Source organism: Nannospalax galili, unplaced genomic scaffold (genome assembly GCF_000622305.1).
Source record: "Nannospalax galili isolate Female #2095 unplaced genomic scaffold, S.galili_v1.0 scaffold2271, whole genome shotgun sequence".
NCBI classification, from domain to species: domain Eukaryota; kingdom Metazoa; phylum Chordata; class Mammalia; order Rodentia; family Spalacidae; genus Nannospalax; species Nannospalax galili.
This window is the reverse complement of record NW_008329329.1, coordinates 1,272,559-1,289,734: the sequence shown is the minus strand read 5'-3', so window position 1 is coordinate 1,289,734 and position 17,176 is coordinate 1,272,559. Positions and strand designations below refer to the sequence as shown.

At 41.3% G+C, this 17,176-nt stretch overlaps 1 pseudogene; it reads left to right on the top strand.

Annotated features, from left to right (window-relative positions):
* Nucleotides 1-11,667: 11,667 nt before the first annotated feature.
* LOC103737060 lies at nucleotides 11,668-12,448 on the top strand (annotated as a pseudogene).
* Nucleotides 12,449-17,176: the final 4,728 nt, after the last annotated feature.

The window sequence follows — 17,176 nt, the reverse complement described above, 5'->3', positions numbered from 1 at the left end:
GACAGTTCATTCTAACGGGATATTATAGAACCTTAATTATCCAGAAAACACTTATTTATGATAATAGGAAAATATGACCAGGCATGGGAGAGTATGCCTGTAATCCCAGCATCCGGGAGTCTGAACCAGGGGATGATCGTCACAAGTTCAAGGCCAGTCTGGGCTACAAGTGAAACCACGGCTGAGGAAAAAAACTAGGGGAGGGAGAGGGAGGGGAAGAAGGAGGAGAAGCTGAAGAGGAAGAACAGAAAGAGGAACAAGAGGAGAAAAGCACCTACAGAAACCACCCCAGGCAAGTGGCCCCAGTTGAAACAACAACGAACGTACGGCATGCATCTCCTGAGGGCGGGCCGGACAGACAAACGCCAGACTGAGCGGTACAGCTCACAAACACTGCTTGTACCCAACAGAACTCACGGGCGTGAGGGAAAATAAGGATCCAGTTCAGATCGGCGGCCGATGGAAAGGTATACCAGTCCAGTGCGGCCGTGATGGGGCTCTGCGCTGGAATGGGAATTGTTAATGTCAATTCTATCAATCAGGCATATTCAACCTGCAGCCTGCCTTCTGCATGTATCCCAGGACAGCTGAGAATGCAGCCCAACGTGTTTCTGGATGACGGTGTCAAAAGTTTAGACACCCCCACTAGTGCAATTCAAAAATCATTATCAAATGTGCTGACCCAGATAACGGAATTCTGCCCACACTCCCTGGTTTCGGAAAGCAGTGCCACCATCTGGGGACAAAATGTCCAAATACTTGGAGCCTGTGGGGAACATTTTCATTCAGACCACCATAACAACTTTTAGGATGTAAGAAGGGTAATTGTGGAAGAATTTGGAATTTGCCTAAGCTTGCGAATTTCAGAGGAAATTTCCTTGGGTTTGGCGTTGGGGAGCCTCATGCTAGTTGAACTTATGGGGCATTACTTATAGCTGTCTACACTTTCCTTGAGGGCATACTAAAAATGACAAGGAGTACTGTTAGCACAGAAGCTGGTAGGACCAAAATGCATAGTAGTGTGGAGGGGACACGGTATAGAGTTTGACTGACAGGCTAAGAGCCCCAGGGATATAAGATTTATCCTGTCTAGCTAAACAACCCACAGAATTTGAGTTGCTACTTGATGTGGCAATTTGACACTAACCAGCGATGGATTCAGTACTTTTTACAGCCCTGCGTTTGTGTTCTTATATGGTCCCTTCTCACAGTAAGGCAGACTCTTGTAACCAATAAGATGTTATAGCAATGATTCTAAATGTTGAAATGAAAGAAATGTTGGCTTGTGCCTTGCCCATGACTGTATCACTGGGTGAGGTCATTCAAGCAGTTTGTGGAGAGGGCTACATGGCAGAAACAAAGGCCTCCTCCAACATGTACCAACTTTCCAGACATCTGAGTGAGCTACCTTGGAAACGCCTCAGCATAGTCAGTTTCTCAGATGACTGAGGTCCCTCTTGTCATGTGTTATGGCACTACCTTGGGACTTTGTGAAATTCACATGTATTAGTTACTTTTTTTGTTGCTGTGATAGAACACTATGGCCAAGGCAACTTACAGAAGGAAGAGTTTATTGGGCTTATGTTTCCAGAGGGATGAGTCCTTCATAATGTGGGAGGCAAGGCAGGAGGCAGATAGAGAGCTCAGAGTTTAATCATGCACAAGAAGCAGAGAGAGATATATATAGAGAGAGAGAGAGAGAGAGAGAGAGAGAGAGCGCTATAGATATGAATTATCTCCTGTTTATGAACTTCTGTAGCTCTTGAGAATTTACTAGTATTTTCACAGTAAATTTTATAGTTCCGATCTCCTACTTTCCTTCAAAAGAAACTCCATTTTTTTGGTCTTGGACAATCCAGTTAGGCCTCATTTCCCTTTGTAATTTTCTTCAGCTGAACTCCATTTTTCATTTCAGCATCCTCCTTAAGTGTGAGGCGTCTTATAAATAATTCCCCCGGTGACATCTGAAAATATATCCACAGTTCTAATTTTCATACTCAGGCTACGTATGAAAAGCCTTTTCATTCTGCCATCTCTGAGTGACACGTAAATGTTGCACTCGGTAGTTTGGGATAGATATTGAGTCTGGTTTTTAAAAAGGTATTCAAAATTTAGTGTTTGTGGAATGAGGTTATTATAGAGAACTCAGGATGGCTGTAAATCCAAATTGATTTGGAGCCATCTTGCATGCCTTTGGGAGATGCTAAGCTATCTTCCTCTCTGTTTTTTTTCCCCTTCCAGTATCATATCATTAAGGTAATAATGCTGTCTGCCAGAATTTGTTGTGATGAGCAGATGGATCACTAATATTTTGCTGATTGATTTCTCACTCAGCTCTGCTATAAAAGTTAATTGATGGTTCTGCCATGAACAGTTTAAGTGGTACCTATTAAGTGTGGGCTTGGAAATCCTGCAAGCCTCCCGTTCATTACCCTGGGGTTTTCATTAGTGATTTCTACTTTCAATTCATTTGGCTTTCATTATTTTTCCTTTTTTCAACTACATTTGAAAAATGTATTCCATTCTTAGAAGTACAGCCTCAAATTTTCCCTATAAACATATGTTATGCTATGGAATTATTCTCGAGGCTGGTGAGATTCTTTTCAATAACTTTGATTTCCTGCCTGGCATGGGCCTGCTATTAGGCTTGTGAACACTATCGTCACTATTGCTATTATTACTGAACATTTTCTCTACTTCCTTAGAATGAAGGAAGAAATGTTGCAGCCTCTCTTTAATGTGACAGAGATGAATTTCCATCCGACAGCTTTTCCTTCATGCTGTTTCAACATGGCTACTTGCTGTTCTATGTTCTGCCAATGACATTTCAAACTGAAAGACACATTCTTTATTAGATGTAGAAGAATGGATGATAGCAACATTGCTTTTCAGACAAATTTAAAACTGTTTTCTGGAAATGTTTGTTTTCTGATGTGTTCTTAATATGCACCATGCTTGGACCATCCAAGAAACAGACTTCTCTTGACTAGTCACTCAGTCATTCCTGGCTCATTTAACCATATAAGTCCTAGACATTCAGGTCAACGGAAGAGGTCATTTCCCTTTGTGGCTCTTGAATTCTGGGTGGGAGAGGCAGCCGGGAAAGCAATTCAAGAGAAATAACTATTTGCTGTTAATACCAGGTAACAAAGAAGCTGTGGTGGGAGCTGACCTAAGATGCCCTTGCCACAAGAGAGTGAGATGTCTGGGTGGGGGAGCACATGAGGCCACTTTAGACTTGGACTCAAGGGTCTCAACTGCACCCCGAAATGGCAAAAGGGAGCTGACAGTGTGAAGATTCGGCAGGTGGAGCCCCAGCAATGGAGCGCCCGGATCGGAGCACAATAGCATCGGAAGGGGCCGAAATAACTATTTGCTGTTAATACCAGGTAACAAAGAAGCTGTGGTGGGAGCCGACCTAAGATGCCCTTGCCACAAGAGAGTGAGATGTCTAGGTTGGGGGGCACATAAGGCCACTTTAGACTTGGACTCAAGGGTCTGAACTGCACCCCGAAATGGCAAAAGGGAGCCGACAGTGTGAAGATTCAGCAGGTGGAGCCCCAGCAATGGAGCACCTGGATCGGAGCACAATAGCATCGGAAGGGGCTGAGCGAGACCTGCCCAGGATGGAAGGTAGACACATGGTGTGATGGGATCCACAATCAGCTAGGGTAGTCCACATCATAGTGGAAAGGTAGCTTGTATTCCCCAAGAGGGAATGGAAAGCTAGTGGAGAACATGGAAAGGAAGAATATTGTTCGGTTTACGTTATTGTAAGACTCATCTTGTTGGGGGTGTTGAACAAAAGCATTAACTGATTGTGCAGGATTTTTTCATTCAGTGTCTTTTTTATGACAATAATTATTGCTGATGCATTCAGCTTAGTCAACAGATCCAGTGACTACCACGTGTTTGGAACAGTGCCAAGTGGCAAAGCAAAGCCGGAGACACAGGCATCAGACAGAATGAAATCATGCAAACAAATGCATGTAAATTTAAATGTTTAAAAGGAAAAGCTCAGGCATCTGATAGTGGACCTAAGAGGAATGTATTTATAAAATTTTATTCAAAGAGTAGATAGTGGTGGCTGGATTGTTGTGGCTGGATGTGGTAGTGCATGTTGATAGTCTCAACACTTAGCAGGTAGAGGCAGGAAGATTGGGAGTTCAAGGTCATCATATAGAGACTTTAAGGACAGCCTGGGCTAGAGGAGATACAGTTTCAAAACAAAACAAACAACAAAAACCCCAGGATACTATGTTTCAATATACCTTTCTGTTTTTAATTTCTGTCACTGTCAGCATAAAATAGGAGTAGAAACTAGGATCCTTTTACATATTTTAACTTCTTATAGGATTTTAAAGTTCTTCCATTATGGAGTCACATACGGGATTCAGTCAATTGCGAAAATAGAAATAATACACTCTTTCTCCTTCCCATTGTCTAACCCACATCTAACTCTAGTATTTGAAGTTCAATTTTTTTCCTCCCAAGAAGGTCAGGTTTGCTGTATTATCAAAACCCCTGCAGTTCTATATCTGGCTGCTTTAAAGCTGAAGTGGAAAAGTCAATGGAGCCTCAGGGGTTTTGATCTGAGCCCTGCCTTCCTTCCCTCCAGCCAGGGGAGAGTTTGGCAAGGGCAGGTGGGGCAGGCTGTCCACACTCAAGCAAGGAAGTGAGCCAGATCTTGAGTTCCATTTACTGTCTTCTTATTTACTGTCTTCCACCCTCTAGAAATGGGGCGGGGGGGAGCACTGATGTGAGAATTTCATTGAACTCTGCTAGACCCTGCTAGAGCTCTTCTCTTGCTTAAAGAAAGTGACACGTCAGCTTGATGCTTTGAGATGTGATACAGTGTCTGCATATATTCCAGCATGCCTTATGAAGCAGCAGGTTTTATCTTTACTTTTGGGAAATGACACACAGAATTCCCAATTTGGACCACTTTCACAGCAGAATACTTTAATCCTACTCTTTATTCCTTTTAGAATCAATCAAGGGCCAGATACAGACCAATCTAAAACTACCAAAGTGAAGCACCTTGTTCTAGAAGACATGTATTTGAAATATTTGCCTTTCCTTGCTTCCTAGCTTATACATTGGTTTATTTTGTGGGTTTTTTTTAATTCATGCATTTTGTGCGTGTGATGGGGGTCTTCAAGTGTCACCCTGTATCATTCAGGTTGGCCTCCAACTCACCATCCTCCTGCTATAGCCTCCTGAGTAGCTGGGATAACAGTTGGAATAGCACGACCCTACCCTGCTTCTTTCTCATTTAACTCTATCAATTTATTGAATATTAAAGTTCGACTTGTTGTTTTGTTATCTTTTTTAGCTTTATCTTTTAATTTCGTAAGCTATTGCCCTGATTTATTTCATTTTCATTTGTGTGCTCTCCCAGGTAGGTCCTCTGCGTCCCTACAGATAAACGCTACTGAAAAGAGAACCAACATGTTTGGTACTGTGAAAAATAATGCTAGTCTAAATAGAACAGTATCTGCAATGTTTTCCTAAAATTTGGTTTATCTCATTGACCTCAACATCAAAACTATTTCTATGAGATTCACTTCTCATTCACAACCATAAGTAAGTCTGAAGAATCATTCATGAGGCAAACCTGATCAGCAGACTGTTTCTAAGACTCATCATCATCACAGAGCAGAGGACTGGGAGGATGCTGGATGATTTCCCACGTGGGCGCCAGATGCTCCCTGTTCTAGCAGCTCAGGGGGTTCAGCATTACAGGGTTTCTATATGGGTGACAACGCACAAACGCACAAAGCTGAACACAGGAAAAGGGGGAACAGTCTTAACAGTCATCTACCATGTGAGAAGTGTCACAATAGCATGCTAAGATGGATTCTGAGGAGTTAAAGCAAAATACTATAATTTATAATATAATCCCAAAGCCACCGCTGAATTCACAAAAAGCAATAGCTGATAAGCTAAGAAAGAAGATGACATGCAGTCACAAAAATAACATACACCAAAGTGCTTATCCCTGAATCAGATCTGTTGCTCAAGGCTTGACCATCACTGTGGAAGGGGGGTGGAAAGATTGTAAGAGCCAGAGGTGGTAGATGATCAAAGGAAATAGAGTCTTCTAGACAACTGATCAGTTCCTTGTATGAACTCACAGCAATGGTGACAGCAGGCACAAGACCCACACAAGTTCAAGCCAGACAAAAATCCCAGCATAGACACGAGGAAGTGGGTGAGAAACCCCAGTTTAGCTGAAGAACTACTAGCAACCAGTAACTGCAAGGGGGAGGGACAATTCCTGTTTTTTCCTAAGAATTGTCACACTAGATATGTCAGCCAGGTTCCAGTGGATGGGCCCACACTGAAGGGTGTTGTGGGACACAAATTTGACTTGATAAGCATATCTATATGACAGTCTATTAAATTAGGCATGGGGAGCTTTAAGAGGGGTGTAGACAGGGGGAGGGAGGGTCTAAATATGATCAAGATATATTGTATAAAATTCACAACAATTTAATAAATTACTTTTTGTAAGAATAACGCACTTGGTTGGGTGTGGTAGTACACACCTTTGATCCCAGCAAGGTAAGTGCTTCTCTGTGAGGTCAAGGCTAGCCTGGTCTACATAGCAAGTTCCAGGCCAGCTGGGGCCCCAAAAGACCAAAAAATAAATAAGTAAATAAATATGACATAAACACAAAAATAATAAAAAATAATTAAAGTGGGGCTGGAGAGATGACTCAGCAGTTAAGAGCGTGCACAGCTCTTCAGAAGATCTGGGTTCAGTTTCCAGCACCCACATTAGGAGGCTCACAACCACGTGTAAGTCCAGTTCCATGGGATACAGTGCCCTCCTCTGGCCTCCCTGGCACCTGCATGTACATGGTGTATATACATCCATGGAGACATGTACATGCGCATAAATAAAAATAAATCTATGAAAAATAACACAAAAGACAGAAAAATATAAAACATAAATGAACAAATAATGTATGGGACAAATGATAAATAAGTAATAAGATATAGATTTAAATCAAAAGGTGTAAATAATTACAGTGACTATAAATGATCTAGATACCCCAAATGAAGGCTGAAATTTTTAGATAGGATTGAAAAGAAAAAACAAGACTCAACTATACCTTGGAACACACTTATTCTAAATAAGACACAAATAGATCAAATTAAAAAAGATGTAAGTATATCTGATGCAAATATTATTTTTCTAACAGTATGGACTGGCTAGATTAATAACAATAAGTAGATTTCAAAGCAAATAATACTGAAGAAACTATGTCAATGATAAATGGCCGTTCATTAAGAGAACATAAGCGTCCTAAATGTTTATGTGCCTAGTAACAGAGCTTGAACGTAAACTGAAAGCTCATAAGTTTGCAAGGATGAAAACATGAGTCGTGAATCAAAGTTTAGGATTTAAAAGTGCTTTGTGATGGAACACATACACAGAAAATGTCTGAATGCATAGAAGATCTGAGCAAACTGCCATCAACTTCAACTAATTGGCATGTTTAGAATGTTGAATCCAGCAACACCCGAATACTCATTCTTTTCTGTTGAATATGGAATAGTCACCATGATCGGCCATAGTGTGAAACAACCTAAATATTCAAAAGGTGGGAGGTACCCCAGTAAGGTAGTAGATACCCCAATAAGGTGGCAGGTACCCCAATAAGGTGGGAGGTACCACAATGTGAAATGTTCATATAATGAAGTAATAACCTGCAAGGGAAACATATAAATAATCCTAACTAGAAATGAACAGCTTCATCACCCAGGAAATCAGTCAGGATGTAGCTGAAATCAACAGAAACGTTAATCAGGATATAAAGAACATCTGTGGATCACTGCAGTGCTCACATGGCAGAATACGGGGCCTTTCAAGCTCACATGGGACTATTCACCAAGACAGACAACATCTATTCTGTCACATGAAATATGCCTTAACAGTTTTAACTTTTATTTTTATTTTATGTGTATGAGTGTTTTACATTCATGTAAGTATACCCAGGCATGCAATGCCTGAGGAGGCCAAAAGTGGTATTGGGTCCCCTGGAGCTGGAGTTATGGATGGTTGTTAGCTGCCATGTGGGTGCTGGGAACCAAACCCAGGTCCTCTGCAAGAGCAGCCAGTGCTCTTAACTGCTGAGCCATCTCTCCAGCTGCCCCCCTTAAAACTTTTTTAAAGAATAGGAACCATGCAGTATGTTCTCTCAGACTGCAGTGGAATTAAATTAGAAATCAGTGATGGAAAGGTAAATGGAAAACTCCAAAATACTTGGAAATTAAATAAAAATTGTCTAAATAAGATATGGGCACAAAGAAAGAATCTCAGGACTGAAAATGAGAAGGAAAACACAGTTTTTTCAGTTTTACGAGAAACAGTAAAGGCAGCATCCAGAGGGAAATGCAGAACACTGAAAGGTGCATCAGAGAAAAAGAAAAGACCCAAACTCCACCAGCTAGTTTCTTCTTAAGAAACTAGAAAAAGAGAAGAAAATTAAACGCAAAGGCAGGAGAGAAACTTTAAAACAGACATCAGTGAAACTCAATAGAAAAAAAATGAATGAAACTGAAAACTCATTTTAAAAAGACACGAATATCAACTAGCCTCTAGGCAGACTAATGAAGGAAAGAAAGACTCCAAGCATGACTATCGGAAAAGAGCAGTGACCTCCGCTACACGCCCCATGGTTACTGTAAGGGTAACGATTACTGCGAACAACTCTATGTCTAGTAACTTTAGTAGCATTGAAAGAAGGGACTAAGTACTTGAAATGCACCAGTTGTTCAAATTCAAAGAATCCGATAATTCAAGTAGGTGCACAGACATTGAAGATTTAGAATAAATGATTAATAACCTTTCAAAAGAGAAAATACCAGGCCAAGACGGCTGAAGAGCAAGTAGCCACTGGACATTCAAGGACGGTGTCTTACCAATCATCGACAGTCTCACTCAGAAAACATGCTTGGGGCCAGAGAGAGGCTCAGCAGTTAAGAGCACTGGCTGCTCTTGCAGAGGACCCAGGTTCAATTCCCAGCACCCACACGGCAGCTAACTACTGTCCATAACTCCAGTTTCAAGGCATCCAATGCCCTCTTCTGACCTCTGCAGGCATAGCACGACACAGGTGCACTCACATACAGCAGGTACTACACTCATACACAGAAAATAAAAATAATAAATAAAATATTAAAAAAGAAAACAGATGCTAAGGGAATATTTCCTGCTGATTCTGTGAAGCCAAATTGCCTGAACACAAAAGTAAGACAAAGCAATTACACAGAAAATCAAGAAGAAAACTACAGACCAGAATCTCCCTCATACGCTAGTAAAAAAAAAAAAAAAAAAACCTCAACAGAATATTAGCAAATCAAAACTAACAGTATAGTAAAGTAATAAAGCACAACTTACTGGACTTTATCTCAAATATGCAAAGTTACTGAGCTTTCAAAAATCAGCTAATATATCATATGAACAAGCCAAGGAGAAAACTTCACATCCATCTATCATCTATCATCTATCTATATGTATATATGTATATGTATCAGCACACTAAGTAGAGAGGGACTTGTATTAGTTACTTTTCTGTTGCTGTGATAAAACATCATGACCAAGGCAATTTATAAAACAAAAGTTTATATGGCTTACTATTCCAGAGAGGTAAGAGGCCCTCATGGTAGAGGTGGCTGGAACAGAAAATTGAACAGTCACATCTTGAAGCAGGCACAGGAAGCAGAGAGAGCCAGACTGGAAGTAGGCATGGCTGTGAACTCTCAAGGCCTGTTCCCAGTGACTAGCTTCCTCCAGTATGGCCACACCTCCCAAAAGTTCCGAAAAACACCACAAACTGGGGATCGAGTGTCCAAATACTTGGAACCTATGGGGAACACTTATTCAGACCATCACAGGACTTTCGCTACTGCATAAAGAATATCTAAGAAGATCTAGAGCTGACATCAGACATAATGGTGAGTCTCTCAGTGGTTAGAAGTTATCTCACCACAATCAGGAACAAAGAAAGAATGTCCTTTCTTACTGCTCGCTATTAACATTTTGCTCTAAGTCTAAGTTAATGCAAGAAGGAAAGAGAAGACACAAAATTGGAAAGAACAAAATTGTCTTTTTTGTAGATGTAATGGTTTTGTACATAAAAATGCAAAATACTGGGGAAAATGGAACTAATAAGCAATTATAGCAAGGCTTCAGAATGCCAGGTTAGTATGAGTATGAGTCATTAACTTTTCTGTAGATGACCAAAATCAAGAGGAATTTGAATTTAATGTCCAATATTTATAATAGCATCTCTCAAATGAAAGATTTGAGTCTGTATCTGACAGTATCTGTATAAAATCTATATGAGAAAACCAGTAAAAGGAATTAAACTAAATAAATTGAGAGTTTTCCCATGGCTGTGGATGGGAAGATTCAATATTGCCAAAATGGCAGTTACTCCCAACTTGATCTACAAATTAAAGTTCCATCACAGTCACACAGCCAACACATCAACCTGTAAACATCAGCAAACTTTTTCTCAAGTTTATATGCAGGAAAAATGACTCAAAGTACCAAAAAGAACAAAGCCAAGGACTGAAACCACCCAATTCTGGCTTACGATAAAGCGCAATAATCAAATTAAGATCATGACAGAGGAATACATGAATATATAAAGGAAATAGAATAGAGAGGCCACAACAGACCTGCAGATAGCCAAGGGCTGTTTGACAAATGAGCAATTATAATACAATGGTACTCAGCAAGGAGACGTTCTCCTCTAACCCCCCAAAAAAATCTAGGCACAGAGTTTATACATGCTATACATGTCACAAAAGTTTACTCAACAGAACTATAGTCTTACATCTAAAATGAAAAAAATTTTAACTCTGAAAACAGTGAACACTGTAGAAAATGTCAATGACATTGGGCATGGTGGTGACAATTCAGATACACATCAGAAGTATGATGTATGAGGGAAATAATTGACAAACTGGCCTTCCTTTACATGACAAATATCTGCTCTGTGAAAGGCACTGTCAAGGAAATGAAGCCACGGTCTACGAGAAAGTAGTCGCAAAATAAGCAACAGTTATCCGAGTTTTTAAATGTCATCATTTAAAAAATCGCACCAATAAGAAAATGAGCAGTCTGATTTAAAAATGACAGAAGAGCTGAGGCAGACTCCCCACAGAGAAGACACGCCAGCAGATAAAGACAGAACAAGGTTCAGCATCCTGCCTCGTCAGGGGATTTAAGTGAATATAAGATTCCACTGCACACCCACAACAGCGGCCAACACTCTGAACATTGGTACCACCAAATGCTGGGTGAACACAGACAACAGCAAGTCTCGTTCACTGGGGGTTTGGATGCAAAGTGGTACAGCTACTTTGGGAGACGAACTGTCACCCTCTTACCTTACTGTGCTACCATGAACTCCCTGCCAGGCATCTACACAAGACCCTGCACGAAGATGTCTGTAGTAACTTTTTCATAATTTCCAAAACTTGTGAGCAGCTGAGATGGATGAATGAGCTGTGGAACACTGAGGCGGTACAGGGTGATTAGTGCCAATAATAGAGGAGCTGTCTGTCCACACACATATGGAGGAATATTAAATGTCCATCATCAAGTAAAATAAGACGATCTGAAAAGATTACATACCACATTGTATGGTGTCAAAGGGACGGCTGTGGATCTTGCTTAATAAGCTTGATTTGAAAACAAAGTCTGAGAACGGACTGGAATTTGTCGGCTCAGGTTCAGCCAGCAAGGAGCCCACCAAAGTGGACAGCAGTCTGGAAACAAAGCACCAGTACCGAGTACGGCCTGAGGTTTATACAGAAGTGGACCATGGACAACATGCTAGGCACAGAGATCACCATGGAAGACCAGCTTGGACTGAAGCTGACCTTTGACTCATCCTTCCTGCTTAGCACAAGGGGGAAAATGCACAATCAAGACAGGGTACAAGAGGGCACGCATCAGTGTGGGCTGTGATGATGTGGACTTTAAAATATCTGTATCCTCGGTCCTGGGCGTTCAGGTGCTGGGTTGGCTACCAGATGAATTTTGAGACCTTGAAGGCACAGGTAGCCCAGAGCAACTTTGTAGTTGGCTGCAAGATGGATGAATTCCAGCTTCACACTACCTTGAACAGCAAGACAGTTTGGTGGCTCCATTTACCAGAAGGTGAACAAGAAGTTGGAGACCACTGTCAGTCTTGTCTGGACAGCAGGAAACAGTAACTTAACTCACTTTGGAATAATGGCCAAGTATGAGATTGACCCAATCTTTGCTTTTGGGTCAAAGAGAACAACTCCAGCCTGATTAGCTTAGAGTACACTCAAACCTTCAAGCCAGATATCAGCCTGACACTGTGCTCTGCTGTACCACAGAACTATCATTGTGGGGTGCCACAAGCTTGGTCTAGGGCTGGAATTTCAAGCATAGATGAATATTGCACAATCTTTAAACTGTTTTGCAGCATAGCTACTACATTCAGAATTTATTGTACATTTTAATGTTGTATGTTGGGGATGCAAGAATTGCTAAATATCATGTTAGATCTCCAGGTTAAAGATGATTCAGCTTTAAGGTTTTAAAAAAAAAGCTATTTCAGAGGTACAGAAAAACCCAATTCTAAAAGTCTTTTCAGCTGTAGACTTTTGTGGGGAGCCCCCTAGAGGCACCAGGGTTCCTTTTAAAATCTAGAACTAGCTGCAAGAGGACACTGATAAATGTAGGCCCTTGGTAACTCTGTATGGAGTCTTTGGATGGAATTGTGACTTCCTGAGACAACTTTGATTTCCCAACCCTAACTTCTGAGAAGCCCACGGCTTGGTAGCATACACATCAGCACCTGTTTTATACCAAAAGCAGCCACAGGGTGTGGTTAACTGGTTTTTTGGTCTTTTTGAGACAGGGTTTCCCTGTAGCCCCAGCTGTCCTAGAGCTCACTATGGAGATCAGGCTGGCCTGAACTCACAGAGATCTGCCTCCCGAGTGCTGGGATTAAAGGCGTGCGCCACCACGCCTGGCTTAACTGTTTCTTTTGTGCCATTTTGGAGTGGAGATGTTGGGTGTGATGAAGACAATAATTGATTCCTCTTCCTGTTGTAGTGTGAGTTTTTTAAATTCCTTTTTTGTTTTATTTTGCTATTGCATCAGAGTATATAATCGCTTCTGGGATCTACAGCCTTGAGTTGTGCAGAGCCAGGTGACTGTGATCACAGGTGCCAACACCCGGGATCTAAGTTGGACTTCTGTTCTGTTCTCACAGCTCTTTTTTTTTTCTTTTAAACAATTTAGTGGGTACATTTTTGAGTCTTCCATTTTTTGTGGAATTAGATCCTCCTCCTTCAAAGGCTGTAAATAACGTCACCTAAAATTAAACTTGAATAAAATATTGAAACCTCAAAGACAGAGAGAAAGAGAGTGGGAGGGAGGGAGGGAGGGAGGGAGAGAGAGAGAACTTAGTGGTTACCAGGAGCTGGGAGGTGGGGCATAGAGAATTTTCAGTGCAGAGCATTCATTCTGTATGTTATTTTAATGGTGGACACATGTAATTGTGTCTTTGTCAAAACTCTTAGAACATGAAGCATGTATTCAGCGAAAACTCTGGACCTTGGGTCCAGACATATTATTATATGTCAATGTGGGTTTATGGATTGTCAAATAAAAAAGTGACATTCTAGTATCTTATTAGTGATGAGGAAGGGGTGTGTGTGTGTGTGTGTGTGTGTGTGTGTGTGTGTGTCTGTCTGTTGTGTATGTCTGTCTCTGTGTCGGCAGATTGGAGGAGAGTTCTGTACCTTCCACTCAATTTTACAGTGAAACTGTTACTATGAAAATAAAGGCTATTGAAAAAATTCATTGCCAGTCCTGAAGATATCCTGCCTAGTAGAGGCAGAGCCAGGACAAAAAAGCAATTAATACAGCCAGGAACAACGATGATTCAAAAATTACATGAAGTGAAAAAACTAGTCAATATATATTGTGCGATTTGTATATAAAATTCAAACTAATCTATAGATACAGGAAGCAGATAAGTGGTTTCTGGGGCATGAGAAAAGGACCAGTGTGGACGGAGCAGAGGACAGGGAACAAACAGGTGCTGGAAACGGGGTGACGGGTCGTGTGGTCACTTCTGGGTTCGGGTGGTATCTTGCCACCTCCGAAGCAGTGGGCAGTGAAGTCTGCTAGGTGAGCATACGTTGTGTTAGCTTTCTGATCAAACTGCCCCAGTGTCCCTTCCCCCAGGTTCTTCCTTACCTTTGGCCACCCTCAGACTGCAGCTTCTTTCAGGAGACGCTGAACTGTTTTAGTGTTACTTCTTGGACATGATGACCCACAGCAAAGGTTACTAAAGGGACTGGAAGGAGTTAATAGACACTTTTTTGTGGCATAGGCAGCTCTATATAATTTTATGTTTGAAGTGCTTGGAATCCCTCCTCACTTTTCCTGAATCTACTGAGAATCTGAATATCTGTCTCCTAATGCTTTTATGTTAAGAGCACAAAATCAAATGGGATGGTTTTCATTCTCAAATTAAAAAACAACAACAACAACAAAAAAAAACTGGCGTATTTTGTAAGAAAAATCACCTAAGCACACACACTCAATTCACACCAGTCTTCTCTGGAAACATCAGCTGGCACCGTAAATCACTTACTTCCACAGCATGATTTCCCGGAAGATCCCTTCCTTGCTGAGGAGTTTGGGGGAATGGAACACCCTGGAAATGGACCTTTGATAAATTTGCACTGCATTTATTTATAGTGATTGGATTTGTCCGCCACTGTCTTGTCTTCTCATGAGAATTTGGAGCCCAGAAAACTCATTTAAACATTCCCTCATTGAAAGTGGGAATAAATGTGGTTTTTTTTCAAGTCCTGCAATCTCAACGTAATGGGGACTATAGCTAATGAAACCAGGGCCCCGGGCACCTGGACAGAAAGCAGACAAGAAGGACAGGCTCCGAGCTATGCCACACACACGCTGTTTGCTGTGCTGACACTGCAGTTTAATTTGTTTTCAGTCACCAGACAAACACAGCAATTTGACCAAACATTTCTCTGTGTGCACGTAAGGGAGAGCACGTAAGTGGAGGTTTTCATATGTGTAACTACCTTATTGTTCTGTGCTTCATAGTGCACAACACTAAAAAAGCATGCTTCCTGCCTTTTACACAGATCAGTGAAGAATTTCTTATGAGCCATCTTAACCCAGGTAAAGACTTATGACAGTAGACATAATACGTGTGCGTGTGGAGTTAAGGCTTATAAACAGACAGAACATGGGGAACTCGTGCTTTTCATGTCCACAGATTACACCAAACGGTGTTCAGACCTGCTCCTTCACCAAGCCTTAGCTGTGAGTCTCAGACTTCCCAAAAATCCCCAAAGAGAAGACAAGACAAAATAATGTATTTAAAGAGCTTCAGATTTGCCACATAAATCTCCATTTCCATGTTGTCTTAATGTAATATATGTGTTTGCATACTCCTACATTCTCTAAAATTTTTTGTCATCTGTATCGTTTCCACAGGATTATAAAGGTTGTCAAGGTTCATCATTGCCTGGCACAGTGTGTTGTGGGACATGAGCCTGACAAATGATGAGCACACATTTGGCCATCTTTGCACAGATGGGCTTATGTATAACCAGCCAAGTCATGATAAAGTCACTGAGCACCAGGTGTCAGTGATGAAAGGAGATAAATAAATGTCTGTAGCCAAAAAAATACAGACAACACTGTCCAAATTCAGTTTACGTACATAAATGTTGGTGTTGGAATACTATTTCAATTGGTAATGTAAGCCTAAACAATTTCTGGTTTTCTGAGTGAAAAGAAACATGATCTGTTTGCAAGTAGGGTACAGAAATGCTGCCATGGAAGAAGTGGGGTGGCAGGGGCCTGACTCAGCTCAGCATCCTCTGACTGAATGACTGAGCAGCTGATTGGGAAATGTCTTCGCCACAGGTCCTCCGGTCGCGGTCTATGTGGCCTGTAAACAGGTGATTACGGGAAAGACTTCTTGCTCCCATTATCAGGTCCCAATTCAGAAAGGCACGGGACAGTTCCAAAATCTACCAGTCATGAATTAGGCCTAGTTAAGCCGTTAAAGAACTTCGAGCTAGCAGTCCAGGATGTTAGTGGCAGAGCCCCAGTTGGCTGGCTTCCACGCATCTTGCTCTGAGTAGAAGGACGAACTACTCTCCTGAGTAACATAAAATGATTTCCATTGCAATGCAGAACAATTTTTTTTTTGAAGTTTGAAGAACTCATCATAATTAATGAGCACAGAGTTCTATGTAGGTAATGAAATAGCACCATCTAATCTAATGCGCCAACAAACAATGCGGTAGGTCTGGGGAACAGCACGCGGTACTGAATGCGCAGGTTGCCCTGATGTCCGTTCGTTGTGTATCTCACTGTGCCACTGGCTGCCGTTAAAGAAGTTAAATTGAAGCTTGCTCTTTCATATGTACAGAGGCAGACTCGGTTGTCAAAAGGTGTTGGCTGCTGCAGTTGTGAGCTGCCTGCTGACAGGAGTCTAAGGTCGGGGGCACATTCTGTGGTTGGGCTGTTTCAGAGCAAGTTCCTTTCTAAGCTTGGTGATTTAGGTACTTTTCCACTATGTTCATTATAAACAACCTTTTTTTTTCCCCCACAACCAATTTTATAACCTAGCCATAAGCAGCTCCTCCAGGCTCAGTTTTGATAGGCAAGATCCTGTGCAAAAGACATTTGGGGGGGGGGGGATGTCTTTCATACTTCTAATTTCCCCTTCAAACATGCTATCTAATGCTCAACCATTGTGAACTAGGAAAACAGGAGTGCTGGGGTAGTAATATACATTAAAGCATCTGTCTTGGGTTCATAACAAATTGAAAGACTGGCTCTCTTAAGAATTCACAATGCTTCATGTAACTGTCTGAGCATTACTTACACCAAGCACACACAGATTTGATTATTAAGGGGCACCATAAATTGGATTAAAGAAAGATGCGATGTTAGGTTTTATTACTGTGAACTCGTGTTTGAGGGAAAAAAATCAACTTAAGGGGAAAAAAAATTATTTTGGTTCATGGTTTCAGAGGCCTCAGTGGGTGATGGTTTGGACCCAAGACAACAGCTGAACATCACGGTGGTGAGCAGAAATACAAAAGTATCCAG